Below are 17,515 nucleotides of genomic sequence, written 5' to 3' on the forward strand. Positions count from 1 at the left end.
TGCAATCATAGTAGTACACCCTAGCTCCTAATTATCACATAGGACAAGATTTTCAAACAAAATTTTTAATGCTTTTCATTTTTCAAACAAAATTCTCAATGCTTTAATTCCAATCATGCAATTAATTCAATTACAGAAAATATGTTGAGTGCAAGGTTTATTTTTCCCCTAAATGAACTGCAGTTTTTACAGGCAGAAGGCTGGCAAGAAGCTTTACAGTTCATCTAGGACATGCTGGAAAGCCACTTAAAACCTTTTCACTGTAATTCCTAGAAAGGAATCAACTATTCCATTGTTAAATACCCAAGTACTTAACAATCAGAAAAATTTTCTTAATGTTAGAATAACAATGCTGTTTATAACCAAGAAAAAGCCTCAAAACATAGAGAATTGTGATGGCCATTACTGATACTGAGTAGGAAAACATGATCAAGTTCATGAATTCTATAAGGAAATTAAAGACATTTGTTAGATGATCACAAAAGAAATGGTAAGAAATCATTTTCCACCATACAATACAAAGGCTCAAACCAAAAAGCTGAAACAAAGGCATCTGGCTTGTACTATATAAACCTATATAAAACAGATTTTTTTTTAAAGTCTTATACACAGCTCTTTCACATCAGTTAATTTCAATTCCCAACATTTTCCCAGACAAGTGTTTCTATTACCTTTTTTTTAAGATTTTTTTATTGTTACGTTAATCACCATACAGTCCATCATTAGTTTTTGATGTAGTGTTCCATGATTCATTGTTTGCATATAACACCCAGTGCTCCATGCAGAACGTGCCCTCTTTAATACCCATCACCAGGCTAACCCATCCCCCCACCCCCCTCCCCTCTAGAACCCTCAGTTTGTTTCTCAGAGTCCATAGTCTCCCATGGTTCGTCTCCCCCTCCGATTTCCCCCCCTTCGTGTTTCCCTTCCTTCTATTACCTTTCTTAAAGATGCCACCATGGCTCAGGACCTGCCATGGTGAGTTAACCAACTAAAAGATGGTTTCTCATGCACACACAACTCATTTCCACATCCACAAGGAAATAACGGGCAAGAATAACTAAGAGTTAACCAAAGACTGAGAACTGAAATGAAAGCTGGAGGTTTGTGAATTCACCTTAGAATTCACAGGCAGGATTTGAACTTCAATATATAAATTTCTCTCATTTAATTATACTTTTACTTCTTCAAGTTTATATTCAATTTCTATTTTTTAAAAAAGTCTGAGTAATGAAAACAGATGAGAGTATTCAGAGAGAAAGGAAAGATCTTAAGTATAAGTTAAATATAAGCTTAGAAATTTACGTAATTATCAATGTTTTGGTTTCATTTTTTACTTAATTTTGCAACACTGATTTTAATTAGTCCTATTACCTTAAAAAAGAAAATTATTAGAAATTGACACTCTCCACAAATGCCACATGCTGTTAACATTCACAACTTCCTCCTCCTACCAAAAGGGCCATTACTTTCTTACATGTTATTATGCATGAAATGAGTATTCGTTAACTATCAATAATTCTTTAAAGCAAGTGACAACAACAGCTACCATGCACAGAGCACCTACATGTGCCTGGCAGTGCACTGGGCACTTGACAGACATTGCTGCTACTTACAAGAACCAATGCAAAATAGTGATTATTATTCCCACATACAGATGAAGGCAAAGAAATACCTTGGGGAAGGTAGGTATGACCTTCCCCTACCAAGAACCCCTTGACCAAGATGATAAAACGAATCTAGTCAAATCTTAATAGACCCAAATAATCATCACTGTGCTTTCTCTCATAACCAATATGGTTTATCCTAACTTTGATGCACTAATAATCTGTACTTTGGAAAGATTTCTCACTCCCAGGAAACTTACTTAACCTTTGATCCTCACAAAAAAAAGCAGGTATAATTTCCTTCCCTTTGGGGGAAGAAAAACAGAAGCCCAAAATGGTAATTTGGTTTTCAGAGCTCCCAAGACAGAGGCAAGAGCCTTGTCTATGACCGCTGGCCTTCAGACCCAGCGTTCTTTCCAACACTGGAGCCTTACCAGAAATTGAAAAGACATGTATCTGCATCAAAGTACCTGACAGGCACACCTCCTTGAAGACTCTGAGAGCTCCCCAATCTTCACATTTAATCACATAGTTGTGCACCATTTTTATTATTCCCTTAATGTCTTTGCAAGAATAGAAAGTAATACATTTTTCTTTATTTGAAAATCAAAACTGTTTAAATTAAAAAGCTATGATTACTGCTCCTAATTTTATTCTATTTAATCAGAACGTTCTACAATAGCGTTTCATTTGCAAATACAGATTCTAGAGCATGTAGTAAACAAATAATACTGGAAAGCTGGTTCAGTGAATAAACAGTGTTTTCTTTCATAAAATATTAATACAGGCCTGCAAACCTGTAGTTCTGCCCATGGTATCACTTCCTACCTCCGGCTAGGTGATATGGTTTCATATAAATAATGGGGGAGAAGACTGATAAAAACAGTTAACTCCTTACAGTAGTAAGACCAAGTTACTTACTGCATTTGGGTCACATCGTAACGAATCACATTATTGGTCACAGACACATGTGTCTGTGTATGTCTTCATCTAAAAATGGGACTAACTGCACCCATTCTGATTCATATGGCCGAATACAAAGCATTTTCAAATACTCAGAAAAATCTTAAATAAGGTATTACACATGCCCACAGCAAACTGTCCTTTTGAATATGGCTCAAAAGATACTTGATACCTCAAGCAATAAATAGTGAAAAACCTTTCCTAACGCTGTACAACAAACTGGAGAAGAAATGCCTATGAACAAATAGGAATAGTCTATGATCAAATCAAATGCATATACATATTTTCACGCAGTCTTAAAATGCCAACTGTAAGAAAATAATGCAAAATGAGAAGGTTATAAGCAGATTTCACATCTGGAAAATTACAATTATGATTTCTACTGCTTTAAAAAAATGATGAAAATACTCTGCTGAAAAGATCCTTTAAAATTCGTCTTTAAAAGTCCTGCAAATATGACAAAGAAATGATTATAAACACAACTTAAATATGGTGATAGCATCTCTCATGCTAACAAGTAGGAAATGGATAAGGGGAAAAAAGGCAGTGCATGTTTTGCTTTTCCCACATACTACACAATAAAGTATTTTATGTCCTGTTGAAAATATGACAATACATTTGATAGTTTTTCCTACTGTGCTCAGAGAAAAGCTTTAAGATTCCAAAAAAGTTTTCCTCACATTAAGAAATTCAAACATAAAAAAATCTAAAATGCAGAGCATTCAGATTACACGCATCTTTTCAACCACTATCCACCAATTCACTAAATAACTAATCCTATGTATGTAACTAAAAATTTAAAACAAGGTTTCTCTGCAGTTACAACTGTTACAGAAATGCAGCATCCACACTTTCATTCTTTAGATTCATGCTATTTCTTAGATTTTCACGTAAGACCACCAAATACTGACCTACAATCACTTTTAGCATCAACAGAACAACATCATGCTGTTAGGAAAACAATTACTATGTAATTTTGAATGTTTGGTTTGGACGGCTAGTAGAATTAAAAGTGTAGCTATGAAAAAGTTCTATTTCTGAAAAGCTAAATGATACTGAGTGCTTATTATATGCAAGGCACTGTTCTAAGCCCTTTACTTGTATCAACTTCATTTAATTCTTACAACCCTTTAAGACAGATACTATTAGGATCCTCACTTTACAGACAAGGAAACTAGAGCATGTAAAGATTAAATAACTTGGCAAAAGTCAAGGTTATAGCTGCTAAGTGGTAAGAACAGGAATTTGAATCCAAGCAATTTGATTCCTAAGCATTCGACTGCTCTAGAAAACTACCTCTGCAGTTTATCAGATAAAACTTACTCTCTTTATTCAGAGGAGGCGGTGGGAAGAGACAGAAAGGAAATGGGAATTATCCTAAATCACCCTACTTCTCATCCTTTAACTTCTGAACCAAAAACTTGGGATGCCAGTCCACTGGCTCCCACTGGTGTTTGCATCCGAGATAACCAGAATTGGTATTAAAACTTCAGTTTTGATTCTGAGCTAAGTTTATGACTTCAAGCAATTCATTTAACCTTTTGGGACTCAATCCCAATCTATAAAATGAGATTCAAAAATACTGCCTTCCTTACGAACCATATTTTTCAGGGTAACATACCCAAGATGATTAGGGAACATTCTTTCAGAAGAATTCCAGCCAGTAAGCGTAGAAGTGAAAATAAGATAACTGATTTGGGAAAGATGATTCAGTGGATAAAAACATTAGATGAAAAGTTGAAGGGGAACTTTACAATGGAGGCTCTGGATACTGATAGGCCTCCTGATAGGACACAATACAAAAAACAAGGTATCTCTTATGTAGAACTCTTGCCAAAAAGGTTGAACCTAAATTTACTTAAGTCTTTACAGCTAACTTCACTTGCAAGAAAAATGGGAAATATGGTAACAAATGACACCACAGGAAGCAAACAAACCTAGAATGTGAAACACTCTATAGAACTGGCTCATTGCTTCATGGAGCGACAGACTGAAAACAAACAAACAAAAAAGGAAAAGAAAGAAAAGGGGACGTTAAGTAAAGCATTACTAGAAGAAACTTAGGAGACAACAGCCAAATGTAACATATGACTAACATTTAGGTCCTGGTTCAAACAAATTGGGTGTTAAAAATATATATTTTTAGGCAACTGGGGAAATGTGGACTTGGCCTGGATAACAGATGTTATCAAAAACTTATTGTTAATTCTGCCAAGTGGTAAGATAATGGTATTACAATTATGTAAGAAAATGCCCATATTTTCTAGACATACATAGTAAGGTATGCGGGCATCACAGGACAGTCTGAAACTTACTTTGAAATACTTCAGCTAGGGATGCCTGGGTGGCTCAGTCAGTTAAGCGTCTGCCTTCGGCTCAGGTCATGATCCCAGGGTCCTGGGATCGAGCCCAGCACTGGGCTCCCTGCTCAGCAGGGAGCCTGTTTCTCCCTCTGCCTGCAGCTCTCCCTGCTTGTGCTTTCTCCCTGACAAGTAAATAAAGTCTTCAAAAATATATATATATAAATAAAATAAAATATGTCAGCTAAAATACAAAGAATTAAAAAAATAAATAAAATTCAAATAAAAAGTGATAAATAAATGAAATATGGAAAACACTACTAATTGTTTGGTGATGATACATATGTGGGGATTTGTTTTTGCATATGTTTGAAATTTTTCATAATGTAAACATTTTAAGAAGTATTTTCTCCATCTGTCTCATAAGCCACTGTGAAGATCACTGATCAAAAGTATATAAAAGTAGCTAAAACACACAAAAGGCATTTGATGAATGTCAGGCTGGAAAACAAAGAAAAAAATTAAGGAATCCGTGTTCTAAATTAGGAGTCTGTAAACTAGGTCCAGCCCACAGGACAAATTCAGAAAGCTGCCTGTTTTTGTCAATAATAACACAGACTCGTCCATTTGGTTAGATATTACCTACTTTTGCTTTCACGCTACAGAAGCAGGGTAAGTGCAACAGAAACCATACAGTCCACAGAGTCAAAAATTTTTACTATCTCCTCCTTCAAAGAAAGGTCACTTACTCCTGTTTTAAATTCCATATTTTTATTGCTTCTTTGGGAGGAAAGCTGGCCTCAAAAGATTTTCTGAGCCTTACTGCTTAGACTTTACCATGGACTTCCCTATGCTAGCCTCTCACAAATAAAAATAAAACCACCCACAAAGTAGGGTTTACTTTTTTCTATATTAAGTGAATAAAATCACTTCATAGCTTCAAGGTAGTTGCTACCTTTAGTAGATTTAGTAGCCCGTTACATCTAGAAGCTTTTAATGAAAGTAAACAAACAAGCCAAAAAAGCAGAGGTAAAAAAAATTAAAAATATCTATTATTATTATTTTACTTCCAAGTTCCCTCAGTTTACTAAAATAGCCAGAGGGAAACAATATATTACATGTTTCAACACATTACAACCAAAGGGTGTTTTTGTTTAGGAAAGGAGGGAAGGAGAGAGGGAGGAAACACATATACACAAACAATGCTGGGACTTTCCTTCTTATGAATCCAGCAAAGAACACTATAAGCCCATGGGCCATTTTTCCTAAACTATAAACTTCTGTATATTTTGGATTAATAGTTTAAACACATTCTTTGGCAGTCTTCAACTTAGCTTACATAACCTTCGGGTACACCCATGAGCTGATTAGTAATTTAAGGCCTGAGAAAAGCAAAGTTTCAGAGGGAAATACACTGAGACATGAATGAGTTTAATATGCAAGTACACTAGCCAAGGGGCATAATTAAAACTACATCACTCCTTTAAATCTACATAATTATGTCCCAAAGACATTCTCATTAGTAACTTTTACTTTGCCACTAAACCAGAAAGAGCCTCAGGTCTACAGGGTTGGGAAATAAATATAAAATAAAAAGTTAAGGAATATTCAAGTCAAATAAAATACCTGCAAAATTCAATTACTGACCTTTCCTTTTGGAAGTAATTATAAAATCCACCAGTCAACCATCACTGCTAGTGAGTCCACAACAAAACATACTACCATAACATCTGTAGATCACCTTTTGCCCCAAATTTCCAAGGAGAAATGACCAAGAAGGTTTAATACACTATTTTTAACTTTAGAAGAAAGAAAGCGGCTTTTTCTGACACTAACACAACTGGAAATCTCTATTAACCAGCACTTCCTTTACTATGCAATGATAATTGATGTTTCTAATGATCAGCCTGCAGCAGTTCCAAATTCTGAAGTTCATTCTAAATCATTAAAAAGAAGATGAAATTATGTTCAGTTACTTTCGGTAGTGAGTGCACTTCATAATATTCTCATTACTTTAAGATTAGTAATATATTTAAGATACCAAGGATAACTGTCCATCAAGAGGCTGTTCAAGTCAGACATTCACAGGCGCCACACTGAGAAGCTCTTACATTATGGTCGACAGTACACAGAGAGAAAAAAAATCACTTCTTTCCATATCTAGGGCACGAAACTCTATGAGGTGCTAACAGAAATTTTGTCCAGGGGCTTGAAAGAATTTTAAAGTCCTTTTAGGGAAAATATTGGCCTAAACAGTGACCCTTCTTCCCCCTGCTTCTGTTGACACTGATTCAATCTTCTGAGACAGAAGCTAGGGAAGCAATTAGAAAGCTATTGTAATAATCCAAATAAGAGATGGTGACGGCATGCGTGGCTCAGCGCTGTGACAGTAGGGATGGTCAGAAATGATATACTTTTAAGGTTGAGCCAAACAGATTTGCCAACAGCATAGGTATGAGGAAAATGAAAGGAGCCAAAGATTGTGTACCTCAAGGTCTTTGAACTGCGCAACTAAGAGAATGGAACTGCCATTATCTGAGACAGAAAAGACTGCAGGAGGGGCTGAACTGGGGCGGTCTGGTGGACCAGGAGCTCAGTGCTGGAGACTTCAAAGACTGAGATGCTTCAAACATGACTGTGTTTGTACGATCTAGTGCACTTGGGAAATCAGGGCCTAGAGCTCAGGGAGAAGGCTAGGCTGAAGATACACATTAGAAGCCTTAAAAAGGGGAGTCCATCTACAGAATCAGTATAAAGTTTAAAAACAACATAAAAATACAAAACTATGCTGTGTCCTGGGGCATAAACTACTGGAAAAAGAATGGAATATTGCCTTAGGGATGCTAGGCATCTAGGACATCTACATTGTCTAGTATCTCATGAACTCTTCTGAAACGGTTCTTTAAATTTTGATCAAAGGGTAAATGTATATTTGCCGCAACAGAAGAAAGATGATCACCATGACATCAATCAGATGGGACCCTGAGCCGAGTAGGTCACATACGACTTTGAGAAAGGCACAATGTGCTGCAGGTGGGAAGTACAGGTAAAACCAAAGAAAGACTGTGTGAATGCACTAGAACAAGTGGAACACTGAAGTTGGGCCGTCATCACTTGGAGCCCCAAGTGATTTTTGCAATGATAACTTCCATGGATTCAACTTAAACCCTTTATGTGTGCAACCGAAAATTCAAATAGCCAAAAGGTGGGGCAAACATAAAGAGTTTGAGAGGCACTGACCTAAAAGTTAGCATTCTGGCACTCAATGGAAAACTGAACTCTGAACAGATCTCATCTCAGCACTCCCCACCAACTTTCTTTGGATACCTGGTATTTTAAAGGAAAATCCAAACACATGTATCGAGTAAACAATCATTTAGATTTTCTAATCTCTTTCCCTGTATTAAGATCACCAGACAGCAGTGAAACCAGCCTCTAATTTCTCAACATCTAGCAGGAATACTTTTACTGAGATTTAATAACATGCTCTCAGCTTTTACAAAGGTTCAGTATAAGAATCATCCTCCTGAGTGACAGATCTGTGTCTTTAGTCAAACCATAGTTTAAGAGGTCCTCCATTATGTTACCAATAGCCTTTCTATAAACACTTCATAGATCATGAAATACTCATGTGTCCCAACTCTGTTATGTCCAAATCCTGTCATCTTTCGAGGTTCAATTCAAGCATCCATTTCCTCAGGAAGCCCTCTGCAAGTACCCTAGGTGGATGTAGTATCTCACTCTGGAGCTTGCCCTAATACTGTACTTATCATTTTCTATCCCACATTGAGAACCAAGGGAAGAATATTTTATTATCTACTATACATTAGTGTGCTAATAAGCAGTACACTAGGAGTATTATATGCAATCTCCATACCAATGCCATTACTATCTTTATTTGAGGGATGAGAAAAGCAAAGTTGAGAGAGGATGACTCATCAGCCATACAGCTAAAAAGCAGCAGATGAGGTCTGAGCTCTGGTGTGATTCCAAAGTCTACATTCTTCCTTGAGACCACATTGCCTTCCAAAACTACTGCAGGAGGCTAGTGATTTATTTATTATATTATGAGAAAGGTTTCCAAGTATCCAATAAATGTTACTTGAGTTTAAACCTGAAAAAAGAAACATAGTCTTCACCCCTCAAAAAGCTTATACTTAATTGGAAGGTAATTCAAAACTTGTAATTGAGATACCAGTCTAGTATAGACTATATACCTCAAGGCTATGAGTCATGTCTTATGCATATTTTTTCATTCACAACCTCTTAAAACATTAGTATTTATACAGAGGGTTTAATTAATATGAATATATAAGCTCTTCTGGTCTAAAAAAATTCTATGTCTTTCCAAAAATGAGGATCACGGGATCTTCTTCCCCCTTAGCTAAATGTAGGGCTCGCCTAATTAAGTTACCTAGGTGTTTAGCAATGCCTATTTCTCTGTTTCTTTCAGTATTGTTTTTATCTTTCATCCTTCTAAGTGAAGAAGACAATACCATCAAGGCAATCTAGTGTTTGTGGTATAGCCTATCCAGAAAACAGAAAGATTATGTGAACCTTGCAGCTTCTACTTACTAGGAAATTCACTGAGCTTCAGGATGTCTCTTTGCAAAATTCGAATAATGATAAGAATACCCACTCTCATATGATGAATTCCTGAAAATTAAGTAAGAATATTTACAGAAAGTGCCGGGCACACTGCAGGACTCAATAAATGCTAGAATTCCCCATTCTAACAAATTAGTACAGATGGCTTAACTATGCCAGAGGATAGCAAGCTTACCCCAAATCAGTCATCTTTTCTAAGAGTCAGTTAAAATATTAAATATGTTTTTAAGAAAAAGAATAATATTTTCTTACTTCATTTGTCTCTATCAACAACCTTAAATATTATATCCCCTATGGATGGCTACTTTTTCCTTCACTGTAGATAAACCCTACAAACAGTATAGAAAGTATTTTCCTTTAGGATTTTGGTTTATCTTCACAAAGAGAAAATACCACAAGCCATTCACCCTGGCACTCAGGGTCCACTTGCTCTGAGGATGAGCCGCCTTATAAGCAACAGTCAGAAGAGCAAATTATCTGGCTGGAGGGGTTCCCTGAAAGAATGACAGCATGTTCCTGATCTTTATGATCTTTTATCTTTCACGTTCCTTATACTTTTTAATTGAGAAGTATGTCTTTATTACTACAGCTAAATTCAAATGTGAAGGGAAAAGAACAAAAAAGTAGCACATCCTGGAACTTTTAATGAGGAAAACGAATAGCTTGACATAGTAAAGACCATTTTCTTTTCTTTTCTTTTTTTCCTCATTAAACTTTTGTTTAATGGGTCTCAAAATTCTGTGACAGATTTTTGGTCAGGTTGTTTCCATTAAAAAGTACTGATTTTAAAAACTAATAACTTAAAACTGCCACACACACACACAAAAAAACAAATGGTCCACAAAACATTCTCCTTTCCTTCTGAAGGTTTTACGATGCATTGTTATCATTAACCAGTCTTTTGCTATTAAACTTAAATGGCCAATTGACACAAACAGTTCTGAGACCATTCTTCCACCACTGATTAAGACTGAGGTGGCAGGTATTGGGGATAATATTCATTTAGCCTTCTGAGCTTTCTGGGCAGGCTCGGTGACCTTGCCAGCTCCAGCTGCTTTCTTGTCCCTTGCTTCGATGACGCCCACAGCAACCGTCTGGCTCATGTCACGAACAGCAAAACAGCCCAGAGGAGGATAGTCAGAGAAGCTCTCAACACACATAGGCTTGCCAGGAACCATATCAACAATGGCAGCATCACCAGATTTCAAGAACTTGGGACCATCTTCCAGCTTTTTTCCAGAACGACGATCTATCTTCTCCTTCAGCTCAGCAAACTTGCAAGCAATGTGAGCTGTGTGACCATCCAGCACAGGTGCATATCCAGCACTGATTTGGCCTGGATGGTTCAGGATAATCACCTGAGCCGTGAAGCCAGCTGCTTCCATGGTGGGTCATTTTTGCTGTCACCAGCCACATTGCCACGACGAACATCTTTGACAGACACGTTCTTGACATTGAAGCCCACATTGTCCCCAGGAAGAGCCTCACTCAAAGCTTCATGGTGCATTTCAACAGACTTTACTTCAATTGTAACACTGACTGGAGCAAAGGTGACCACCATGCCAGGTTTAAGAACACCAGTCTCCACTCGGCCCACAGGGACAGTACCAATACCACCAATTTTGTAGACGTCCTGGAGAGGCAGATGCAAGGGCTTGTCAGTTGGACAAGTTGGTGGCAGAATGCAATCCAGAGCTTCAAGCAGTGTGGTTCCACTGGCATTCCCATCTTTACGGGTGACTTTCCATCCCTTGAACCAAGGCATGTTAGCACTTGGCTCCAGCATGTTGTCACCATTCCAACCAGAAATTGGCACAAATGCTACCGTGTAGGGTTGTAGCCAATTTCTTAATGTAGGTGCTGACTTCCTTAACGATTTCCTCGTATCTCTTCTGGCTGTAGGGTGGCTCAGTGGAATCCATCTTGTTAACACCAACAATTAGTTGTTTTACACCCAGTGTGTAAGCAAGAAGGGCATGCTCACAGGTCTGCCCATTCTTGGAGATACCGACTTCAAATTCACCGACACCAGCAGCAACAATCAGGACAGCACAGTCAGCCTGAGATGTGCCTGTAATCATGTTTTTGATAAAGTCTCTTTGTCCCGGGGCATCAATGATGGTCATATAATACTTGCTGGTCTTGTATTTCCACAGGGAGCTATCAATGGTGATACCACGTTCACGTTCAGCTTTCAGTTTATCCAAGACCCAGGCATACTTGAAGGAGCCCTTTCCCATCTCAGCAGCTTCCTTCTCAAATTTTTTGATAGTTCTTTTGTCGATCCCACCACATTTGTAGATCAGATGACCAGTAGTGGTAGACTTGCCCGAATCTACATGTCCAATGACGACGATGTTGATGTGAGTCTTTTCCTTTCCCATTCTGGTTTAGGTTGAGGGGTGGTTTTCACGACACCTGTGTTCTGGCAGCAAACCCGTTGCGAAAAAGCAGTAAAGACCATTTTCAACCAAATACATATTAAGGAAAGACTAGGTGTACAGCATTTTATCCAGCGCAAAGAGGTTGGTGGAGTCTCTGGCTACTTAGACACTTAAAATCTAGTTGAGATTAAAAGGGATGTTCAGGGAATTAGTCAATGCTGGCTCAGATATTCAGGAAGAGATCAGCACAGGGACTGGGCCTTAGATGATAAACACGAAGCTTTCTTTGGCTCTTGTTTAAACTAAATCTAATTCATCCCCAGTAGTACTGAAATTAATTCCATTTGGCTGCCCCTTGATTATTCAGAATAATCATCAGAAAGTGCAACCTCTCCCTCTTTTCTAGATAATACATTTATCCATGCTATGGGAAGACTAAAATTATCTTTAAAAAAATCACAAAATTTTGTTAGTGACCTTGAATGTCAACATCTAAATCTAACAAAAATATAGCTTTTAAAATAACATTATGTGTAAACCATATGTGCTATGGAGTCCATAAGAAAGGAATTATTCTTGTTGGCTGAAATGAAACAATATGGTTGTAAACAGAGACTAAATGGGATTGCCACAGTATCATTCAAACTGCATCGTTTGTGTAAAAGGCCTCAAGGTTCAATCAACAAAATTAATAATTAAAATACATAAAACCGTGGCAGATAATCATCACCATAAAACAATGTTAAAATAACCTGTAAGTGTTGACTTATCAGAAAGAGCCCCTTATTAAAGACAGATTACTTATTTATTTATTTTTACTATTCCTAGAAGGTCCATAAATTGGAGAACAACAGTGAAAGATAGAGAATGTCTTACATAGGGTATATCTTGGAAATCATCTTGGCTCTAGTTCTTTTCACTAAGAATTTAGAAACTGCAGAAACATACCGTTTGAATTCATGTGTGGCTAAGGCAATGCTTTCCGAGGGATAAGGAAGCAGTAACGGGACAGGAAGTAGCCTTAAGCGCTATGACATCCTTGAAACTCCAACGATCAAGGTAGAGTGTTTCTGTGGTCACAGTATCACTAAAGAATGAGGACAGCCAGACATCAGAGCAAGTAGGAGAGTCAAGGCTTTCCTGGTAAGTTAATATAGGCATACCAGGAAGCAAGAAGAAAGGGAAAGCAAAGTGCATGTAACATTAGCCAAAAAGAGGAACCACACCCACCTTTAAAGACAGAAAGAATGGGACATTTCCTGGAAAATGAGGAAAAATAGTTCATAATCTCTTTTTCAATCATCTTGAGTGAAATCGTTTTTGTTAGTGAATATTATATTCAAATAAACTGATAAAAATGACTATGTCTTGGGCGCCTGGGTGGCTCAGTCATTAAGCAACTGCCTTCGGCTCAGGTCATGATCTCAGGGTCCTGGGATCGAGCCCCACGTCAGGCTCCCTGCTCGGCGGGAAGCCTGCTTCTCCCTCTCCCACTCCCCTGCTTGTGTTCCTGCTCTCCCCATCTCTATCTCTGTCAAGTAAATAAATAAAATCTTAAAAAAAAAAAAAAAAGACTGTCTTAAATTTTTTATTTCCTAAATAAATACTTTCAAGGGGAATTTTTAAATGGTTTTAAAAACTGAAGGCAGAATTAAAAGTGTAACTGTGATGAAATTCATATCCAAGAGAATTTATCAACATACATTTTTTCTTCCCTATTTGGGTAGAGAAACATCACATCTATGATAAAATTTAAAACCATCAAAGGGGAAAGAAAGCACAGTTCATCTTTAAATATGTTTAAAAGTATTATCATTCGGGGCACCTGGGTGGCTCAGTCGTTAAGCCTCTGCCTTCGGCTCAGGTCATGATCTTGGGGTCCTGGGATCGAGCCCTGCATCGGGTTCCCTGCTCCATGGGAGGCCTGCTTCTCCCTCTCTTACTCCCCCTGCTTGTGTTCCCTTCCCTCGCTGTGTCTCTCTCTGTTAAATAAATAAAATCTTAAAAAAAAAAAAAAAAGGTATTATCATTAGATCTAAATTACCATAGTTATACAAATAAAAATGTCTTTAATGCATAGTTCCAGTGAAATGTCAGTTTTTATCATTCTGATTTTACCTTTATATATCCATTAACTAAACAATATCACTTAGCCACTACCTAAGCTAATGACAATGATGTATTGTTTCATAAATATTTACTCATTCTGACAAATGCTTTGATTCCCACTGCACTGTCTGAATAAATCTAATAGGATAAAATACAATTTATTTGCAGAGTTTTTAATATTACTATGCAGCATATCTGAAATGAATTTTCATCATGCAGTTTATTTTGAAAGGCTATGGGAAATAAGTGTTTATTTATAAAAAGAACTTCTCACTAAAAAATTGCCCAAGGAAGGAGAAGAAGACAGTTGGAGAGAGAGAAAGCTAGGATTTTTTGCATGGTGATGACAAAGCTGATCTGCCAGAGGCAGGGCTAGAACTTAAGTGTGTAAGGAATGATATTTACTTTTTTGAGGTCTATGTGAAAATTCAGAGAATGAGGATGACATATAGGAATCTATCGGAACAGCTGAGGAAGTGTTAGACAGTGAGTCTGAACCAATGCAAAGGAAAAAGAGAAAAGCTGAAATAAAAGGCCTTTAGGTATGAAGATGTGGAGAAAAATTAAAGGACGTAGTAGCTTAAACAGGATTAATTTAGCTCAAGACTGATGGACAATATTATAGACATCAATCATCTCTCTTTGGGATATTTTTCCAGTGGTTGGATAAAAAGATAGCCAGAGTTCTTTTGAGATTTTAGCAGGAAAATCATCTTTCCCTTTCTCAAACTTCAGGACCTTGACTAATTCATGGTATCCTTAGGTCTAGGTGTGATTATCAGAGTGTTACTTTACTTACCCCATAAGCTATTGGGATCAAAGGCCTGAGAAAGCCCCAGTCAGTCCAAGAGTGATCACAAAGCCTGATACCTCATTTACAACCATAACCCTCCAAAACAAAGGGTCTGAAACCTGAGATGCAGTGAGCTCAGTATAGCCTTGGTATAGGCAAAGGCCCACTAAGGCTTGGCTTCTCGCCTGATTTCTACTAAGTCTGCCCAAGTGTTACAGACTGGGAGTCAGCCTCAACCTGTAAGGGTGCTCCACTGTCTCCTGCTGGCCTCTCCTGAACCACTAACTTTTGGACTAAATCTGGCTTCACTACAGCTCAACTTCCAGAGATCCAAACCACAGTATCTAAGGGTTCTAAAATCCAGTGTTTCTGGATACATTTGGACTGTTTTCCTTGCCACAAGTTTTCTTCATTGTAAAATGGTAAATACCAACATTTGCTTATTCCAATTCCACTAAGATATGATAAGTAACAATAATGCCAAGCCTAGAGCTCTTATGCACAACCAAACTCAAGCTGTGGTTAAAATGTCATCTTTTAAGTTTTCCCTCACTACCCTATTCAAAACTACATTCCCTATCTTCTCTGAAAAACTTTCTCCATAGCATCTATCACCAAAAATACATAATATATTTATTTCTTTATTGCATCTCTCCCACCAGAATATAAACTCCAGAGGGTTGATATTTTTGTCTATTTTGTTCATTGCTATACCTCCAGTATCTAGAAGACTGTATGGGATATAATACTCGATAAATATTTGTTAAATGGCTGAATAAAATACACTCTTAACATAGCCACCCAGAAAAAGACAGGTTAGCCTGGACATACCTGAGACAGTACAAAAGAAAATGACAAGTTTATTCTGAGGATCCTAGGTCAAAAAGCAATCTACTTCTTAGGGTCCCTCATCAATATCATCCCCAACATCCAAATTTTTTAACCTGAGTATCTATGCCTCATCCTTTGCTGAACCTATATTCGCACTTAAAAGCCTTTCTTCACTAGGATTTCTGCCAGTCCAAAACATTAACCATCTAGACCTCCTCTTGAGTAAACATCCCTTGATGTTTTACTCTGATCAGGGTTCCTACATTTCTGACTGAGCTGAATACAACCATAACCACACCTTTAAGGCACAATCATTCTCAGAGTCCCCACAGCCATGGAAACTTACAATCTCTTACTATAAAGAGAAATGCAAGTTGACAGGTGCAAAATAGCTATTTGGTTATTTTTTTTCAATGAAATGAAATCCTACTTTATACAGAAGTAAACTAACTGGAAAGATGATGCCAAGTATTTTTTTTTTTAAAGTAAAACAAACAAAAAAAATCAAGATTTATAGGAATATGATGAATGATAGAGACATAAAGGGTTAAGAAAGCCAAGAATATACCTTCTCCACATACCAGGCCCTTCAGAGTTCGTAACTAATAAATCTTCCAAACAGGAAAAAAAAAATCCCTCAGTATCAGAAGTCTGACCCATTTTAGAACTTATTCATACCCAATTTATTTGGAGACAATTTACCACCAATACATGGTAATTAAGACATACTCTGTGAAACGTTAAACTGGTACCGTCTTATTGTCCTTCTCTCCTAAAAGCAATGCATACATGAACAACAAAATTTTAACCTGATTTTTAAAATGCCGGATAATGTCATTTTAATACAACCCAATCCATAAGGTATCACTGATAAGACAACAGTTATAAATAAATGGTTAAAGTTTAAGTCTTCTACTTTTTACCTCATTTTCATAATTTAAGAATTAAAAAGCATTTGGAGTAGAATATCAAAAGCAATTACTTACTAAAGTTAATTTTTTCCAGAATAGTGTTGGGGGGAGGGATAATAACATCTGTTTTATTCTAACGATAGGCTTAACACACTACATAATTTATTTTTTTTTTTTTAAAGATTTTATTTATTTATTTGACAGAGAGAGACACAGTGAGAGAGGGAACACAAGCAGGGGGAGTGGGAGAGGGAGAAGCAGGCTTCCCGCTGAGCAGGGAGCCCGATGCGGGGCTCGATCCCAGGACCCTGGGATCACGACCTGAGCTGAAGGCAGACGCTTAACGACTGAGCCACCCAGGCGCCCCCACACTACATAATTTAATTGAAAATTTGACTAGCTAGCCTCTTGACAATTCATGAAATCAAGTCCAACCTGCTCGAGTCAATGTTTAAATATTAATTCTTATACTGTGTTATCTAAAATTTGTATTCCAAATGCAATGGAAGGCATGGAGATAAGACATATACCCTTAATATGCACACAACTTTATCATACATTAAAATGTTAAGAAGAGAGAATATAACAGAAATTTTGCACAAAACTTTAAAAAATATACTCCAGATGACCTGGTAACTGCTAAAGGTACCTTTAAAATTGGTACCCAAGAACAACAGTGAGATTAGACTACTTTTGCAAGAAACTATTTTTTATTGCATTCAAATTACTTTCCTAGGATATCACTGGTGTGAATATTCAAGCAAAACAAAGTTGCTTTGAAAGAAAACCAAAAACATAATCAATTATTATAATTAACATAACCAATTAGTAAACTATTAAGGTTTCAGTCTACAAGTTAAAGGTTTATAAATACATTGAGAAAACATGTGAATGATTATAGAATAATATTTATTGTTTTTAAATTATTATTAACTAATATTGGTTTAACACTTTATAGATTACATAGCATTTCATGTATCCACTTAATTCTTTGCAACGCTTTAGCAGG

General features: G+C 37.0%; 1 protein-coding gene and 1 pseudogene across 2 annotated transcripts in view; both read right to left on the minus strand.

The window, feature by feature from the left end:
* Window positions 1–17,515, minus strand: part of LOC118524408 (DNA primase large subunit) — a 324,736-nt gene that overhangs the window by 72,336 nt on the left and 234,885 nt on the right. The gene's annotated exons all lie outside the window — the stretch shown is intronic.
* Window positions 10,203–11,895, minus strand: LOC118534517 (elongation factor 1-alpha 1 pseudogene; annotated as a pseudogene).

Source organism: Halichoerus grypus, chromosome 9 (assembly GCF_964656455.1).
Source record: "Halichoerus grypus chromosome 9, mHalGry1.hap1.1, whole genome shotgun sequence".
NCBI lineage: Eukaryota > Metazoa > Chordata > Mammalia > Carnivora > Phocidae > Halichoerus > Halichoerus grypus.